The sequence below is a fragment of the Marmota flaviventris genome, chromosome 13 (assembly GCF_047511675.1).
Source record: "Marmota flaviventris isolate mMarFla1 chromosome 13, mMarFla1.hap1, whole genome shotgun sequence".
Lineage (NCBI taxonomy): Eukaryota > Metazoa > Chordata > Mammalia > Rodentia > Sciuridae > Marmota > Marmota flaviventris.
Window position 1 is genome coordinate 101,045,183 of NC_092510.1, and position 18,865 is coordinate 101,064,047.

An 18,865-nucleotide genomic window follows, 5' to 3' on the forward strand; every position below is an offset into this window, starting at 1 on the left:
ATATTGAGCATTTTTTCATATAATTATTGGCCATGTGTAAATTCTCAAGTTTCTATCCAGATCATTTGCCCACATATTAATAGACTGTTTTGTTTTGGCTAAGTTTTCTGTATATTCTGGATGCTAATCCTGTCAGATGAATTACTGGCATTCTGTGGGTTGTCCCCTTCCTCTGCTGATGATTTGTGATGCAGCTTTTTAATTTGAGGTAATCCCATTCATCAATACTTATTTTTGCTTCCTGGGCTACTGGAATCCCAATCCTGCCTACACCAGGATCTTGCAGTGTTGCCTGCTTTCCTCTAGAAGTTTTAAAGATTCAGATCTTACATTAAGCTCTTTAACCCACTCGGCGCTGACTTTTGCACAGGGTGAAAGTGAGGCGGCTTCAGTCTTCCACACTTGCATGCCGTTTCCCAGCACCCTTTGTTACAGAGGCTCTCCTTTCTCTAATGTATATTTTATATTTTTGGCATCTCTTCATCTCAAGAATCAACTGGCTAAAGATGAATGGATTTCTTGGTCTATTGTTCTGTTCACTGTCCTAAAAGTCTGTATTTATGCTAATATCATGCTGTTTTATCACTACAGCTCTGGAGTTAGTTTTGAAATCAGGTATAGTGCTGCCTCCAGCATTGTTCCTTTTACTCAGGATGACCTTAGCTACTTAAGGTCTTTTCCGTTTCCATAGGAATTTTAGGACTTTTTTCCCCCTAGTTTTGTGCAGAAAGTCGCTGATATTTTGACAGGAATTGCACTGAATCTGCAGATCACATTGGGTAGTTTTAACATTATTAATTCTCTTAATCCATGAATATAAGCCATCTTTGTACCTTTGAATGTCTTCTTTAATTTCTTCAGTGCTTTGTAATTTCATTGTAGAGGTTTTTCACATCTTTAGATTTATTTCTAGGTATCATGCACGTGCACGCGTCTCTGTGTGTGTGTGGGGGGGGGTATAATGTGAATGTGACTGCTTTCCTAACTTCTTAGCAAGTTTGTAACTGGTTAGAAAAGTTACTGATTTTTTAATGTTGAGTTTATGTCCTGCTACTTTACTGAAATTGTTTATCAGTTCTAAAAGTCTTTTGGTGGAGTCTTTTGGGTTTTCTGTTATATATTCATATCTTCTGCAAACAGGGATAATTTGACTTTCTCCTTTCCTATTCATATGGTTTTTATTTCCTTCTCATCTGATTTTTCTGGCTAGAATTTCTAGTACTATATTGAATAAGAATGGTGAGAAATAGACACCCTTATCTTAAACCTGATACTTGGAGGAAATGTTTTCAGTTTTCCCCTATCCAATATATTGGCTACTGGTTTATCACATAGAACCCTTATTATGGTGTGATACAATCCTTCTATATTTATTCAGAGCTTTTATCACAAAGAGATGTTGATCTTCATCAAAGGCTTTTGATGCATTTATTGAGATGATTGGGGGGGGGGTTGTTGTTATTGCTTTGTTTTGTGGTGGTGGGGACTGAACCCTGGGCTTTATGCATGTAAGGCAAGAACTCTACCGCAAAGCCACATTCCCAGACCTGATTATGTGGTTTTATTCTTGATTATGTGCTGTATTACATTTATTGACATGCATATATTGAACTATTGTAACAAAACCAACTTGACCACAGCATATGCTCTTTTAAATGTGTTATTGAATTTGATTTACAAGTAATTCATTGAGGACTTTGAAATCTTTGTTCACCAGGGATACTGCTCTATAATTTTCTTTCTTTGTTGTGTCCTTGAGAGATTTTGATAGAAAGATAACACTGGCTTTGAAGAATGAAATTAAGGTTCCTTCTCTATTTTATGGAAGAATTTGAGGAACATGGGTATTAATTCTTTCTTAAAAGTCTGGTATAATTCAGCAGTGAATTCCTCCAGTCCTAGGCTTTGCTTTGTTGGAAGACTTTTTACTATTGTTTATTATTGGTCTATTTATTTAGTTATTATTGATGTATTTAGTTTTTTTAATGTTCTCCTGATTCAATTTCAGTAGGTTATGTGTGTCCAGAAATGTGCTCATATCTTCTAGATTTTCCAATTTATTGGCATATAGTTTTTCTTTTTTCCCCTTATATTTTTAAAATTTTTGTTTTATTTAGTTATACATGACAATAGAATACATTTATGTACTTTGATATATCATACATAGATGGGATATACTTTCTCATTTTTCTGAGTGTACATGTTGCAGAATCATATTGGTCATGTAGTCACATATATACATACAGTAATAATGTCTGTTTTATACTATTATCTTTCCTATCCCCACATCCCATCCCCTTCCTTCCCATCACTTCCCTCTACCTAATCTAAGGTAATGCTATTCTTCCCTAGTGCCCACCGCCTTACTGTGAATTAGCATCTACATATTAGAGAAAACATTTGGCCTTTGGTTTTGTGGGATTGGCTTATTTCACTTAGCATGATATTCTCCAACTCCAACCATTTACTGGCAAATGCCTTAACTTCACTCTTTTTAAAGCTAAGTAATATTCCATTGAGTATATATACCACATTTTCCCCCCACATTTTTTATTGGTGCATTAGTTATATATAATGACGGGATTTGTTACATATTCCTAAATGCACATAATAGGCATAGTGTTTTTCAAAATATTCCTTAATAATGCTTTGAATTTCAGTGCTATCTCTTATGATGACACCTTTTTTCATCTCTAATTTATTTGGATCTTTATTCTTCTGGGTTATATAAAAGTTTGTCAATTTTGTTTATCTCTTCAAAGAACCAACTCTTACATTCATTGATCCTTTGATTATTCTTTTAGTTTCTACTTCATTCATTTCTGCTCTCATCTTTATTTCTTCTACTGATTTGGGGTTTGATTTGTCTTGATTTTCTTTTTTTTAAAAAAATCTTTTTTAAACATTTTAAAAAAACCTTTTTTGTCAGTGGATCTTTATTTTATTTATTCATATGCAGTACTGAGAATCAAACCCAGGGCCTCACAGATGCTAGGCAAGCACTCTACCACTGATCCACAATCCCAGCCCTCCCTACATTTTTTATTGGTACATTTAGTTGTATGTACTGATAAAATTTGTTGTTACATATTCATACTGCACACAATATATAACAGTATAAAAAAAATTAGCCAATATCACCCCACAGCTGTTCTTGGTTTTCTAAGACCATGATATGCATTATTAATGAAGTTTTTAAAAATGTAAATGCTGATATAAAATTTCCTTAGTATTGCTTTTGCTGAATCCCACAGATTTTCATACCCCGTGTTTCATTTGCATTTATTTCAAAGAACTTTTAAATTCTCCTTACTTCGTCAATGACCCTCTGTTCATTCAAACATATCTCCATGTTTATATATTTCTTCAGTGTCTCTTAGTGATGATTTCTAGTTTCATTCCATTGTGATTATGTCAGATGCAAGGAATTATTTCAATTTTGTGAATTTAGTAAGACCTGATTTGTAGCCTAATACATAGTCTTATTTTGGAAATTTCCATGTGCCAATGTGAAAAATGAATGTTATACACCCATTGGATGAACACTCTGTAGATGTCTGTTAAGTCCTTTTGATCTACAATATCACTTAATGATGTCTCTAGTTTGATGTTCTTTGTCTGCATAATCTATCTATCGGTGACAACAGAATACCAAAGTCACTCACTAGTATTATTTGGGGGCCTAACTTACCTTTTATGTTTAATAATATTTGTCTTATGAAATTGGATGCTGAGGGGCTGGGGCTCAGTGGCTGAGCATTCCCCTCACATGCGTGAGGCACTGGGTTCGATCCTCAGTACCCCATACAAAAACAAATAAATAAAACAAAGATTTAAAAAAAAAGAAGAAAGAAATTGGATGCTGACATTCAGTACATATATAGTTATTATATCTTCCTGATGTATTGTTTGGTAAATATATAGTGACATTGTCTCTTATAACTGATTCTGTCAGATATATGCATAGCTACTCCTGCTTGCTTTCTGATTCCATTTGCTTTAGATTATCTTTTTTCATCCTTTCACTTTCAGTTTATGTAAGTCTTCACAGTTTCTTATACACACCACATTATTAGATCTAATTTTTAATCCAATCACTCTGTGTCTTTTAATTGAAGAATTAAGGTCATTTCACAAGCCAGGTTCAGTGGTGCAGCCTGTAATCCCAGGGATTGGGACACTGAAGCAGGAGGATGACAAGTTCCAGGCCAGCCTCAGCAATTTAGTAAGACCCGTTCTCAAAATAAAAAGGCTGGGGGTGTAACTCAGTGGTAGAGTGCCCCTAGGTTCAATCCAAAGAACAGAAAGAAAAAGAGAAAAAGAGAGAGGCATAGGGAAGGAGGGAGGCAGGGAAGAAGAGTGAGTTAGTTTACATACCGTTATTGTTGAAAGATATGACTTCTGCTGAGAAATCTATTGTAGAAAGTTTTTTTGTTTTGTTTTTTCTTTTTTTCTGGTCAAAATCTATTTGGCGTTCTACATGCCTCCGGAACCCGGGTGTCCATGTCTTTCCCAATATTTGGGAACTTTCTGCTATTATTTTATTGAATATATTTTCTATGCCCTCAGTATATAGCTTTCTCCTTCTGGCATACTAATTATATGAACATTTAATTTTTAATGGTGTCCCAGAGATCTTGTATATTCCCTTTGTTCTTTTTTTTTTTCTTTATTGCTATCTGAACATAATATTTTGGCAGAGTCATCTTCAAGTTCCAATATTCTTCTGCATCATTTGGTCTGTTGAGACTTTCAACTGAGTCTTTTTTTTTTTTTTTTAATCTGATTGAGCTCTTAATTGCAACATTTCTGTTTGATTATTTTTCAAAATCTCCATCTCTACTGAATTGTTCATTCATATCCTGCGCACTGTCCTCCTTAATTCATCTGTTCTCTTGGATTTAAAAATCATTCTTTGAATTTTATCCATGTCAGTATCTTTGGAATCTGTTACTCTGGAGTTATAAACTTTAGTAGTAATGTTATTACCTTGTTTTTCCATATTTCTTGTGTTTCTATGTTGAGATCTGTACATCTGTTGGAATGTAGACCTTTTCTATTTTTATACAGTGGCCTTGCCATATGTACTGCCTTTCTTCTGTCAGTGTGACCTAGAGTATAGGTTTGTTGTATAACACTGAATAATTTCCCTGTAGTTTCTTTGGTTGATCTGTGGGTTTGGCACAGAATGTACCATATCAGGGTTGGGGAGACCCACTGTACCTGGAAGACAAGACTGGGGACACTTTGGTACTTCAGGAAGATGTGGTGTGAGCAGCACAGTATGTGGGATGTACTCTGTGTTTACGTCTATTATAGAGTGTTAACCTGTATCAGGAATTGGGGGTTTACACATAGCTGTTACTTGAAAGAAATTCTGATGCTGGTTCCTCAAGTTGTGTTGAAGGGCCTGAAGCTTTTGTCTTGTGATTGGAGACTGGTGCAGATCTAGGTACTTCACAGGAAGGGGCAGGAGTAGGAATCACAATTCCCCATCTGTGGGACTCACCTTCAGATTTATCAGCCCTTGTTATGGTTTAGATATGAGGTGTCCACCAAAAGCTCATGTGTAAGACAATGCAAGAAAGTTTAGAGGTGAAAGGATTGAATTAAGATAGCCTGGACCTAATCAGTGCATTAAAATACTTGAATGGGTTAACTAGGTGGTAACTATAGGTAGGTAGGTAGAGTGTGGCTGGAAGAGTGGGTCCTGGAAGCATGCTTTTGGGGTATATATTTTGTCCCTGGTGAAGGGAATGGTCTCTCTGCTTCTTGACTGTCATGTCCTGAGTTCCTTCCCTTCTCCATACCCTTCTGCTATAATGTTCTGCCTCACCTCAAGACCAGAGCAATGAAGTTAGCCATCTATGGCCTGTGACCTCTGAAACTGTGAGCGCCAAATAAACTTTTCCTTCTCTACATTTGTTCTTGTCAGGTCTTTTGGTCACAGTGGCAAAAACAGCCCTACTCAATCTGATCAGGTATGGCTGCCATTGATGTAGAGGACCTGTATAGATATACTGTCATTAACCACTGTTTTTCCTCTCTGCTACTACATGGGGTTATCTCCCAGGAACCAGACCTCAGTCGCCTACTACAAGTGCCAGCTCATGGACGGATCAACAGCCAGGAGTTTTTGTCCCCCCACCCCTCTTTTCTTTAAATACAGTGTCTTCCAGGGTTCCAGCAGGACCAGAGATGGGCAGAGCTAGGCTTAATTCCTGAGCTGGCTTGCACCAAATTTACACTCTACAACTAGTCGTCATATTTGATCATACAGAACACTTATGATCTCAACAAACATGGAAAGTAGGGATTTAGCAAAGTTCAATTTCAATATCTTTATTCATCCAAAATCTGATATTTGGCTTTGGCTTCCAACTGTGGAAGGTCTTAAGGCTGAACAGTTAGCTGCCTCAGTGGCAATTCTAGCATCCTTCACCTTGTGTGTGTGATAAATAATTTTTATGTTCATGTCACTACCATTATACCTATCTACAAAACATCAGTAATGCGGATTAGGAAGAATTTAGAATGTTCATCAGAAAGTTTAATGGTAGATCAACACCTGAGTATTCATGAAATATAAAGTGAAATATCCAAGTCCTATCAGATGAGTCCTGTGTCTCATAAGTTGAAATTCTGTCAGTTTAAATATAAAAGATGTTTCTTATGAAAGTAAAGATCTCAATTAACGATATATGTGAGTTTTATGTTAAAAAATGAAGAACTTTTAGATCACTAAATGTAAAGAATATTAAAAGAGTGATTTAGCTAGATACCTTTGCAAATAACAGTATATGCTGTTTCAGTCAAATGTTTACAACAATTTAAATAACTCAGTTACAAAACAGATACTATCTTTTTTTTTTTTTTTGAACCAGGGACTGAACCGAGGGTCATTTAATCACTGAACTACATTGCCAGCCCTTTTTATTTTTTATTTTGAGTCACAGTCTTGCTAAGTTGCTGAAGTTGGCTTTGAACCTGAGATCCTCCTGCCTCAGCCTCCCAGTAGGATTATAAACGTGTGCTACTGTGCCTGGCTGCTAAAGTATATCTTAAGTCTAACTTTCACATAACTGTTCTCCAATATTTATTACAAACAAAATAAATAACCTTTAAGAACTGCATTTAATTTGCAGTCTCACAATCAAAGAGTCACATTTAAGACTATGAGAATGAATTAAAATGTTGACCTTTTCATCTCAATGTTATATAAAAAAATTATAAACAAAAAAATCTATAATCACAATCAATGACATCCATAAGTCATTTTAAAGTTAAACATAGGTTCAATCCCCAGCATAACAAAAAAAGCAAAACAAAGCACAACAAAAAGAATATCAAAAGTATGAAGAAAAAATTGTTGAGGAAAAAAAATGAAAATACAAAACACATTTTACAATCACTAGCCAAATTTTAAAATACACTTCACAAAAATGCAAAAATGCTACAAGACAATTTCTTATCATTTTTGAGAGGGGATGAAGAAATTCTGTGGATTGAACCCATGGCCTGGTGCACGTTGGGTAAGCACTGTTCCACTGAGCTACATTCCCAGTCTAGTTTCTTGTAGTTTTGCATCCATGGAGACAAAGCATCCACAAAGAGGTTTGTCAAAATAACCACTAAACATTGCCAGCAATTTTTAGTAATTGAAGATGAAGAATCTTTGAGGCCTTCCAAGCTATGAATCTCAGGCAGAAAGATGCTTCTAGAAACTTCCACTAAAAACCCTCCTGAATGCTGTTTTGTCCAAGAAAACTGCTGAAGGGACCAAGGATGCTAGCCAGAGAGGTACCAGACACAGTCAGCCCAGCATGTAGCAGCACTCTCCAATGGCTTTTCCTAGCCTCAAATTTCAAACTTTTAAAACCTAACTACTAAAATGTGATATAACATAGTCATGAAAGATGTTTTAATAAAATCTGAAATTTATTTTTATATCCAGAATTTATATTTTATGATGTTGTTACTCCACTTGGGCATCAATGACCTGAACACCTGACCCTGATTTTGGGTTAAAGTTCATATTAAATGAATTTCTTTAAAAAAAAAAAAAAATGGAGTATGAAAAAAGCCACAAAATTTAAAAATGAAAAGTCAAACTTAGAAAGTTTTCCCCATTTACAAGAGAACAATACTTTCTATCACCTACAATGTGTAGTAAGTCCCTGTTTATAAACCAACAGATTGTTAAGGCACAAGTCTTAGCCTTATTTCACAATTCCTATGACACATGTGAGGTGACAGTGAACAGTAAGAGGCAGAGCACTGAACCAAAAATGACTCACATTAGCAGTCTATGCATAAAGACAGTAGACCAAACACCTCCCATCTTCCCTATGCCTTTCCTGTATACACACAACTCTGTTACAACTGGCATTCTTTTTTTTTTTTTTTTTAATTTTTTAATATTTATTTTTTAGTTATCGGCGGACACAACATCTTTGTATGTGGTGCTGAGGATCGAACCCTGGCCGCACACATGCCAGGCGAGCGCGCTACCACTTGAGCCACATCCCCAGCCCCACAACTGGCATTCTTAATGGTAAACTTGAAATTACAGTTCATTGATCACTTAGGTGACTAAGACTAAATTCAGATCCACAAAAATGTCAGAGCCTCGATATTTATGAAGCATACATTTCTGGGGGTAATGACTAAACACATATAATATATTAATTCCTAAAAACAACTAAAACATATAATTTATCCCCCCAAAACTAATTTAAGACCATTAACAGACACAGCCATATTAAGATGTGAATGCTCAGACTTGGGCTACAACTCAGTGGCAGAGCACTTGCCTAGCATGTGTGAAGCACTGGGTTCAATCCTTAGCACCACATAAAAATAAACAAAGGCATTCTTGTCCATCTACAACAACAAAAAGAGATGTAAAAGCTCAGCCAGGCATGGTAGCACGCCTGTAATCCCAGCAGCTCAGGAGGCGAGGCGGAAGGATCGCAAATTCAAAGCCAGCCTCAGCGATTTAGCGAGGCCCTAAGTACCTTAGTGAGACCCTGTCTCTAAATAAAATACGAAAAAGGACTGGGAATGTGGCTCAGTGGTTAAGCGCCCCTGGATTCACTCCCCAGTACCAAAAAAAAAAAGGGCTGGGGATGTGGCTCAAGGGGTAGCGCGCTTGCCTGGCATGTGCAGGGCGCTGGGTTCGATCCTCAGCACCACATACAAATAAAATAAAGATGTTGTGTCCACCTAAAACTAAAAATAAATATTTAAAAAAAATTCTCTATCTCTCTATCTCTTCTCTCTCTCTCTCGTTAAAAAAAAAAAAAAAAAAAAAAGATCCAAATGCTCACTCACTTCTCCACCCAGGATGAACATTATAATCAAGTGCAGAGCTAATAAAACCCTGAAGTCCCACACCAAGAAGGTTAAGGACAGGGGTCCAGACATCACATTTGGTTTGCTGATATAAGGCAAATGGATTTCTAAGGCTCAGTCAGTGTTGAGAACCTGTACTGGTTAAATGCCATGTCTTGGCAAACAGGCCTGAAATTATTTCATGGTTAGAACCAGGCTTTGCTGCTATACAAAAGCTATTTCTATCATAGGTCCAAAAAGTGACTACCAATATGACCTCAGGAAAATTGCATAACATCTTTGAGCCCAATTCCTCACCTGTAAGTTGTGGATACACCAGAAGCATGCTGTGGAGAAGAAAACAAGTAACACACAGGATGCACCTAGCACAGTGCCTGGCATTGAGTAAGCAATTAATAAATCAGTAGTAATTTGACTAATTACTTCAAGCCACAGAGGGGTCAGTGCCTGGCAGGCAGCTAAAACCATAAATGTGAAATCTTTGAATGCAAAGAAGCACCTGCTACTAATACACCCATGGACAGGGTGAGAATTCCATTCAACCTTCCCCCAACCACTAGACTGCATTTATACCTTACCTGTTCTGAGGAAAATTGGTACTTCAGTTTCCAGTGTTCTCAACTTGGTGTCTTTCATGGTCACTGGAGGGAAAACACACACAAATATGTGCATAACAGTCTTACAATGGAGTAATGTTCATCTGGTACAACTCCTTCCTGCTCCATCCTGACAGAGAGCCATGTGGTTTCTACTGGAATGAACACTTAAAATTATTGGAAGCATGTGTCTCAGCATTTCTGAGCAGCTCACTGCTAGAAAATTCTTTATATGTGCTGTGCTGAACTGGGAATCTCTGCCTTTTGTTAACCATTGGAGCTACAGGGGACTGGGCAAAAGAAGCTCTAGAATAAGTTCCAAGTTGAAATCCAAGCTCTGCCACTTTTTAGTGGTGTAACTTTTAGCTATTTATCTTAAGTCTAATGTCTGACCTTGAGTCAACCTTACCTGTAAAGTGAGAATAATAGCACCAACCTTGTAAGATCATTCAAGATTAACTGAGATGACACATCTTATTGGAGGACTTTGAGGCAGTCCCACAGGAAAGACAGTAAGAGGCACAAAGCACTGGGTGGGCCTGAACCGCCCTCTCACCCCCACCCCCTACACCCTGGCTTATGCACCTTTCAATTTCTCAGCCAAGCTGCATCACATACCCACCTAAGGACTATGCACACCTGTCCCTGCCCTGCCACCTCCTAAACCAACTCTTTATCCTGAAGGTATCAACTTAAACACTTACTTCACCAGAGAAGCCTGCCTAGGTCTCGTCTTCCCCAACTCCCACCTCCAGACTAGGTCTTATGTCCCTTACTGCAGCCCAATTAATATGTGGAATTCGTTTTTGGAAAAATTTAAGTTGCACTTTGAAGAAACTATAGCTGATTCAATACTCTAGGAGCTACCACAGTGTCTGCTTGTTGACTGAATGATTAAGAGTTAGAATATTTCCTAGATAAATAAAGCCTAATTCTGCCTTTAAGCAGCACTAAATCTAATCCTTCTGATAGGCATAAAATACTTGTGAACAGCTATTTCTCAACTTTCTTCCTCTTTTAACCCTACTTTCTGTCAAATTATCTCATTATTCATGTTAAATGAGTATATATAAATACACTCCAGTCTACTTTAAAAATATTAGCCCTTCAATTATGTTTAGAAATGATCTGATCCACAAGACTGTAAATTCCACTGAGGACAGAGGGCATCTGTTTAGGACACTGAGGCCTATCTTGGCCTACAAGAGGCAAAAATACCAAGTTCAGGTCCTTAATATCTCATTAACTTTTTCATCACCATTCTCAGGCTAAATATACAGAATGGAAGACGGGCCTCATATACTATATACACCAATTGCACTGAACACAGAAGAGACTAGAAACAAACTCTAAGATTTAAAATCCTGATCAAAGTCAAACAGGAGGACAAAGCAACTCTATAACAATTAAAATCTTTCACTCCAGATGACAGGGTAATAATAGTTCCACGTGGAGCACATTCAGGACCTTCATGCCAATGGTCCTCAGAAATCCCTGCAAGCATGTAAGGCCACTGCTGCAGCCTGGCCACCCTTGCTCCACCAAGTCAGAGAGCTGCAACTGGTGCTGTGTCCTCTCATCTCAGAATCTTTAAATCTGCTGTTAGCAGGGAGTCATGTTGACTTCCTCTTACAATTAATCCCAATTGGATCTTTAACCTGAAAAGAAATATCTAAGGCAAGGGTAAAATTAGCATACACCAAGATGAGACCTTGCCCAGACAAGATTCCTGAGCAAGATAAAGTAACTACCAGTGGAAAGCAAACAAGGTTTTCTCCAGTGCTCGATACTAAGACTCAACATCTTAATCATCACAATTAAAAAAAAAAAAAAAAGTAATGGGACTTAACCAACATAATTCTTCATGCTGTCACCATTATTTATATTTTAAATGTTCATTTATTCACTTATATATACACCCTGCCCTTCGGGGGTACTACTGGGTACCAGCATTCAGATCAATGAAGTGAGATATAATGTGTGAACCTACCTGGAAGTGAGGGATATTGATGTTAACACCTGTTAGAACATAATAACATCAACTCTCATTCTTCCAAAACCAAATGAAAAAAGAAACATCCCAAAATCTAGGTTTCTCCCTTTTTGCTATCTGCTCCAAAAGTTATGTTCTCACCTATATGAAACATTGTAACTTCACTCCTATAAGCAGTCTTTTTGAATAAAGAGCAGGTTTGAGGGGAAAGATGAAGGCTCCATGCTTTTGGTATTCTTCAATTAAACAGAAGGAACATACAGGTCCATTTGTTTTCACAGTTAATATAATTAATTTCATTCTTTAGGTGCTTGTAGATAGATAGCTTATATGCCTGGGATTACACGTGTACTTCAGAGTAAAAGCCACAGCTGTCATGAGCAGAATCTGTACCTGCCCTAGACAAGATGCATTATGAGTGCTACAAGGGCTAAGAGCTAGGAATAACTTTATGAAATGCTAGCGGCAGGCACCTAAATGCCTTTAGTAAGTATTCTAGCTGAAATTATGAGCTGAATATTCAGATATTTGGAAAACCAGTGTTGTGATGTGCGGCCTAGAAAACTAATCCCCAGGCTTCCCGAGGACTGTGACTGACATAAAAGAGGTAACTGCATATCAAATCACCTAAGAGAGTTTTGTACACATTTGTCTATAATGTACAAAGGCAACTGCAGATATGTGAAGGCAGGTATTTCTTCACTTTAACTTGTTTCCTATATTCAAGTTTTTAGCTTCAAGAATCCAAAGACAATTCACACAGATTCACATACAAATGGACTACTGCATCATAAAAGTACAGTCTAGATAGAGCAGAAACATTACACTATTGTATTTATGTTCAGCTCTGGTTCGTGAACTCTCAGGTGATTTCTTAGAGTAATATTCTAACAATTGAACCAAGTTGCCTTCAGCACTAATGCACTAATGGTAAAATACTTGGTCCAATTTTTTATTCTTATGGATGCACAGATAAGAAGGGGTAGAAAATACTGGAAGACGGGGCAAGAAATCTGCTGCACTTAGTATACGAGAGTAAAACAGCTGATGGCCAAAGGTGCCAGAATGTGTAGGCAAGAACAATTTAAACTGTCTCAGCAGTTACTCTCTTCTCAAGGTCACAGGAGCTGGGGCAGGAGAGCTCCAATTTGCCAGACTCTCTATGCAAAATTTCTGTCCTTTGGCACCTTGACAGACTGTTCACTAAAGTTCATATCTTATTCCAAAGGTGATGAATCCTCTAGCAATGTACCTGCGGGTCCAGATTTTGGTAAGGTGCATCTCTTCCAATAATATTACTTGCATCCTGATTTTCTATTAGCATGAATAAAATTATATACCAAAAATACAGCTAGAGAGATATCATGTATGTTTCATAAAGTCACCATGTCAGAATTAAAGCTTCTGTAGGTTTCAAGTTTATAGGATCAAAATAGAAATATTTTAGGGTAGAAAGACACCAGGTTTGACAGTCTAGAACAGTGGTTCTCACACCACCAGCATCAGCATCACCTGGGAATTCGTTAGAAATGCAAATTTTGGGGCCCTGTCCTAGATTTCTGAATCAGAAACTGAGGGAGCGAAGGCTTTGAGGTGCTTCTGATGCCCACTATGATTAAGAATCACTGGCCTACAAAGAAGACAGAGGGAAGAAGGCAAGAAACATCATTCATTCATTCACATCTGCTTTGAAGCTCAAAAGGGAAAAAAATATACACAAACCTTGGGAAACTAATAGAATTCTTCCAGGTGCAAAGAAACAGACTGAATGCCAAGCCTGAGAAGCACCTTGCAGGTTGTATATCCAAGTCCTTCACTTCTCTTTCACTGTGGCATCTAAGGTTGAATTTTCCAGTAAAGTGTAAAAAATCTTCCACTACGAAAGTTTAGTAAGATGGTTGGTGACACAAATAACACACAAGTTCACTTTGAAAAGACTTAAGCCTTTCTACCTACTGGTTTAAAGAAACCTGTTTCATACAGCTCAGGTCCTTTTTAAAAAGCAATAATCCATCCAAAATCACTGGCTAGGCTTTAAGCTGAGTTCATTAAGTCTCTGACATTACATCCAAAATTCCACGTTCGTATGCATTTTTTGGTGGTAATGGGACACAAAGGGTAGAGGAAGGGACATAGCTTTTTATAGATTTTTAGAAGAAATAAAACCTGCCCCCACAAAAATTAAAAACCACTGACCTCTGAGTTAATTAGGAGATGAACAGATCAGATAGTTTATCACAGTGCAAGATTAAACACTGGGATTCTGGAGTCCACCAATCAATTCCTATCTCAGCTCTGTCACTGAGTAAGAGACCTTAGGCAACTTACTTCATATCCCCTAAGCCTTCAATTCCTTTCTTACCCTGCCCTCTTAAGGCTGTATGAAGAGTAAACAAGATTAGACATGTAAAAAGCTTAGCACGATGTTTGGCACATAAGCACTCTATTTAATCTCTCTTGTAACAACATACTACTAAACAAAATGTATTGCTGAGTACATAGCACGTAGCAGTCTATCCATTTAACACCTTGTGTTTGAAAGACCAATAAAAATCATTCTATAATTTAAAATGGATACACTTCCAAGTTTGTCACTATGTTCTGTGAAAGATGCAGATAGCACGGTCTTGATGACAGTAGACTGGGAAGGGAACCACATCTCTTCTTCCCAGCACCTTCTACCACATCACCAACTCCAGGCACGACCATCTTGTTGCTCCAACATAGTCCTCTAAAGCCATATGTTTACTTCACAGATTGACTTAATCAAAGCTGCTTTATTAAGGCACTTTACTCACTAGATGTCAATCTGAACACATTCAAACTTAAAATATATTCTGTTGCCCTCTTTTCCTCTATACAAGACAAGTTAGAATTCCACAACAGCCAACAAGAAACTAACGAAGTCCTGAGATCATGTACTTTTTATTTAAATATATATTATGAATTTTTATCCTATCCCATTAAAAAAAGACATTAAATTATAAATTTTTAGTGCCTGTACGTTTAAGTAGTAAATCAGAGAAAGAATAATCTCCAACTGCTATTGGAAGGCTTCTTCAAACCAACTTAAATGGAAAAAATAAGTATTTCATGCAAACTAAATTATATTAGTTATCAACTGATGACCTGAGTTTTAAAAAGCTCAGTGTTTGAGTGTGTACATTTGTACATTAATATATACACACATATGCAAACAACTACAAATTAGAATGCTACTGAGTATACTTTTCTTTCATGCCTACAGCTACTGAAACGACAAAACTAATACAAATGAAACCAATTCTTCAAAGAGAGTTTTATAATATAAAGAATTCATAGGGAATCGCTTTTTTAAAAATACTATGATATAAAGAATAAATACCTATCAAGTGAGCTAAAAGTCACCAATTCATTTGATTTTTTTTTTCTTTTTCAATACCAGAGGTACCATCTGCAGCCCTTTTTTATATTTTATTTAGAGATAGGGCCTTGCTAAGTTGCTGAGGCTGGCTTTGAACTTGCGATCCTCCTACCTCAGCCTCCAGAGCCACTGGGATTACAGGCACGTGCCACTGCACTCCATTCACTTGATTATTACAAAACTATTGACACTTTGAGTCCATGGATTTAGTTGGAATGCTTAGTTGAAGCCAAAATGACTTTTAAATTCCAGAAATTTAGACTTACAGATACTCATTAGTTACAGTCCAACTCTTCCTTCACAGATGGAGAAACTGAGGCTCAGAGAACTTAAATAACTTTTTAAAAGTTTTTTTGTTGCTGTTGTTTTTTGTTTTGTTTGTAGTACTGAAAATTGAACTCAGGGGCTTTCTATCACTGAGCTACATCCCCAGGCCTTTTTATTTTCTAATTATGAGACAGGGTATCACTAAGTTGCTTAGGGCCTCACTGAGTTGCTGAGGCCGGCCTTGAACTTATCCTCCTGCCCCAGCCTCCCAAGTGGCTGGGATGACAAGCATGTGCCACCTGCTAAGTTGAATACTTTTTGACTCTTTAGAAAAGCTTGAAATATTGATATATTGCTGTATTTGGCTCATTGGCATCCAAGAATATCCAGTTAACTCCAGGAGAAAATAATTGTAGTCCATCATGCCACTGGAACCTGGAAACAAACATACCTGTAGCCTCACAAACTTGGAAAGAAAACAGAACTTTAAGTTCAAATAAGCTCTAATTCAGAGCCCAAAACTCATCCACCATTACACACACCAGAGGCTGGCTATTTTAAGAAATGCCTCTGCAATAAATTATAAATCAAAAGAAAACGGTCAAACTGATGCTTTAAGCCCGCAGTCATCAGGTCATCAACTTCCGGTGTATGTGAGAATTAGTCTTCTTCCAAAATGTTCCCAGTGACGGGGTGTCCTCAAAGACTGAACATTGTAGGTCTACCTACACAGGTCGGATACCTGTGCTTTGAGATTCACTGCATTTTGAGATTCCTTGTTCATGGCATTTTCGTTATTCTGTAAACACTACACAAACAAGGTATATGTTAGATTTACCTAGTGAGGCTGCTCAATTTCATCTCATGACTGGAACCAAGCATGCTCAGAAGGCCCTAAATTATACAACAGCAGCAGTGACAGATGTCTTCACTCACCCAGTGAACGAAGAGTACAACAGAGTCACAGGGTTTGAGATACCCCTGTTTAATTAAAACATGCAAGAAGGCTAGTAGCCTTCTTTCCAACCAGGAATTTAGGAACACACCAGGAAATGCATGAAGCAAAGAAAGCTTACATCATGCAGGCATGTGATGTAAGAGTATTTTGGATAAGATATTAACTTTGGTAAGAGGATATTTTCCATTTACATCTCCCATAAATACCCCTTAAGTTTACACAAAGTGGTTAGAGGAAGATTCTGCAGCTCCCCAGGGCAATAATAAAGAATGGTTCAGTGTTTCTGAGGAGCCTCATTTGCCTGATGCACGACTGTTATAGGTATATTTCCCTTCAAAACCCTAAATCAGTTTTTATATTTGCATATTCCAGGTTTCCTCAGGAATGCTCAACTTAAGAATCACAGGTGGCTGCTCAGCAAATCAAAGGCTCCCATAAGATTAGGTTTGTAATGCTTCCTGAAATTTACTGCTCCACTTTCCAGCATGTTTGAATTCAGATGACTCCAAGTTGATCCCCAAATCATAAATCAAAATATCTCAGAAGAGTATTATTCTATTTTAGTACTTTTACAGCTTACTCTATGTAAAATGAAGTGCTATTTCCACACTTTCTATTAAAAAAAAAAAAAGCAGGGATTATAGCAGGACTTCTTGCCATAAATACATCAGGTTTAAAAAATACCAAATACTTTCCAGCCTAATTTAGACTAGCAAGTTTACAGGCACAACACTATCAGAAACAAAAGCATAAGGCATATAAGCCAAGTGCACCCCCCTTCAAAACGAAAGACACACACACCTTGACCAAATGATTAATTCTAATCACTTAATGACAGACCAGTTTTAGCAGTCAAATAAAAGAGTCATGTCTTCGAAATCCGTCAGACCTCAGTTCCAGTCCTCGCTCAAATGACCTTGGACAAGTTACCCCAACCTACTCTGGCCTCAGTTTCTCCATCTGAGAGGACAAGAGGTATTTATAGTAACCGCCTCTTCCTTTGAGCAAAACCAAATAGATGGTGACTGCAAAGCACTTTACAGGGCCTGGCACACAAATTTTAGCTGCTGTTAGGAGTTAGAGGTCCGCGCCCCCTCCGAAGTCTCCCTCATCCCAAACCCAAAAGACAGAAAGCAAAACTCTTTAGCAGGCAACAAAGAAAGCGCTTTAATTCCAAGAGGTGTCTGACTGCAGGCTCCACCAGTTCCTCGAATGAATGAATGAGCGGTTCTGCGAATAGCTGTCGCCTAAGAATCACCTCTGTGGACCTCAAGGTAACTGTCCTCCACCGTCAATTAAACACCCACGAGCATACCCGGAGCTAGGCACTGCGGTCATGCAAATTTTGGCGGAGCCCGGTGCGCAGAGCAGCTTTGGATGCCCACGAGCGGCCTCCATTCATTCTTCTCCGCCCCGTCCGGGTCATCTTCCGAGGCCCAGGACCCGCCCCAGCCAGGCCCGGCCCGGCCCGGCCTGGCCCCAGCGGCTGAGGGTCCCTCCCCCGCCGTCCGCGCCCGCGGCAACCTGTCGCCCACCGAGCAGGGCCGGCCCGACGCCGCCTCGGCTGCCCTCCGCACACCAGGCCGCGTGCAGCCCACCCAGCGGCCGCCAGCGAGCGGCCGCGTGTCGGCCGGGCCCATCTCACCTCCTCGGGGATCCCGCCAGCCCCGGCCGGGCCCCGGGGACCGGCCGCGCAGAGAGAGGGAGCGGAGGGCGCTCCGTAGCCCCGGCCCAGGCCCCCCACACCCAGCCGGCGCGCCCCTAGTCTCGACACGCCGGGGCTTCCCCGACGGGGGCCGAGCTACCAGGGCCGCCCCGAGGAGCTCTACGCGAGAGGAACAGCGGACGCCCCCATACTCACCCACCTCTCCTCCCCCGCCGCTGTTTACCTCACAGTCCCTCCAGCCTACAGGGCGCCGCCATCTTGGACGCGCAGCACCTCCCCCTGGCGTTAAACGTCCACGGCCGCCGGAAGCCTCCGCCACGGAAAAGAGTCCCCAGCCGGGCTGCGCCTCGCACCCGAGACCAGCGACGCGCGGCCGAGAACCGCAGCGCCGCCGATGGAGCGGGCCGTTGCGCTCATCTTTGAGGCTGCGGGCTGCTGCGGAAAAGGACCAAGGAGCGTTTTCAGTGCAGGGGGCGGGGACGGCGGAAGGATCCCAAAGGGAGGCTGCCGAGAGATCTTGTGACTCCGAAGGAGGCGAAAGAAGGCCCGGCGCGACGGGAGGAGCCACGCGGCGCCGGGGGCGGAGCGGGCGGGGCGCTCACGTGACGCCGGCCGAGGCGTAAACAAG

General features: G+C 39.4%; 1 protein-coding gene across 7 annotated transcripts in view; it reads right to left on the minus strand.

Moving 5' to 3' along the window:
- The window catches only part of Tsc1 (TSC complex subunit 1), a 174,078-nt gene extending 155,562 nt beyond the window's left edge, over positions 1–18,516 (minus strand). Inside the window, exons 1-3 of one of the 7 annotated variants that reach the window (XM_071601104.1) lie at positions 18,461–18,507; positions 13,666–13,819; positions 9,933–9,995 (exon numbers count right to left, since the gene is read on the minus strand). The gene's annotated coding sequence lies outside the window, so the exon portion shown is untranslated. Of the gene's footprint in view, positions 1–9,932; positions 9,996–13,665; positions 13,820–18,432 lie in introns of all 7 variants that reach the window. The other 6 variants (XM_027942475.2, XM_071601103.1, XM_071601102.1 and 3 more) reach the window with 6 other exon arrangements.
- Positions 18,517–18,865: the final 349 nt, after the last annotated feature.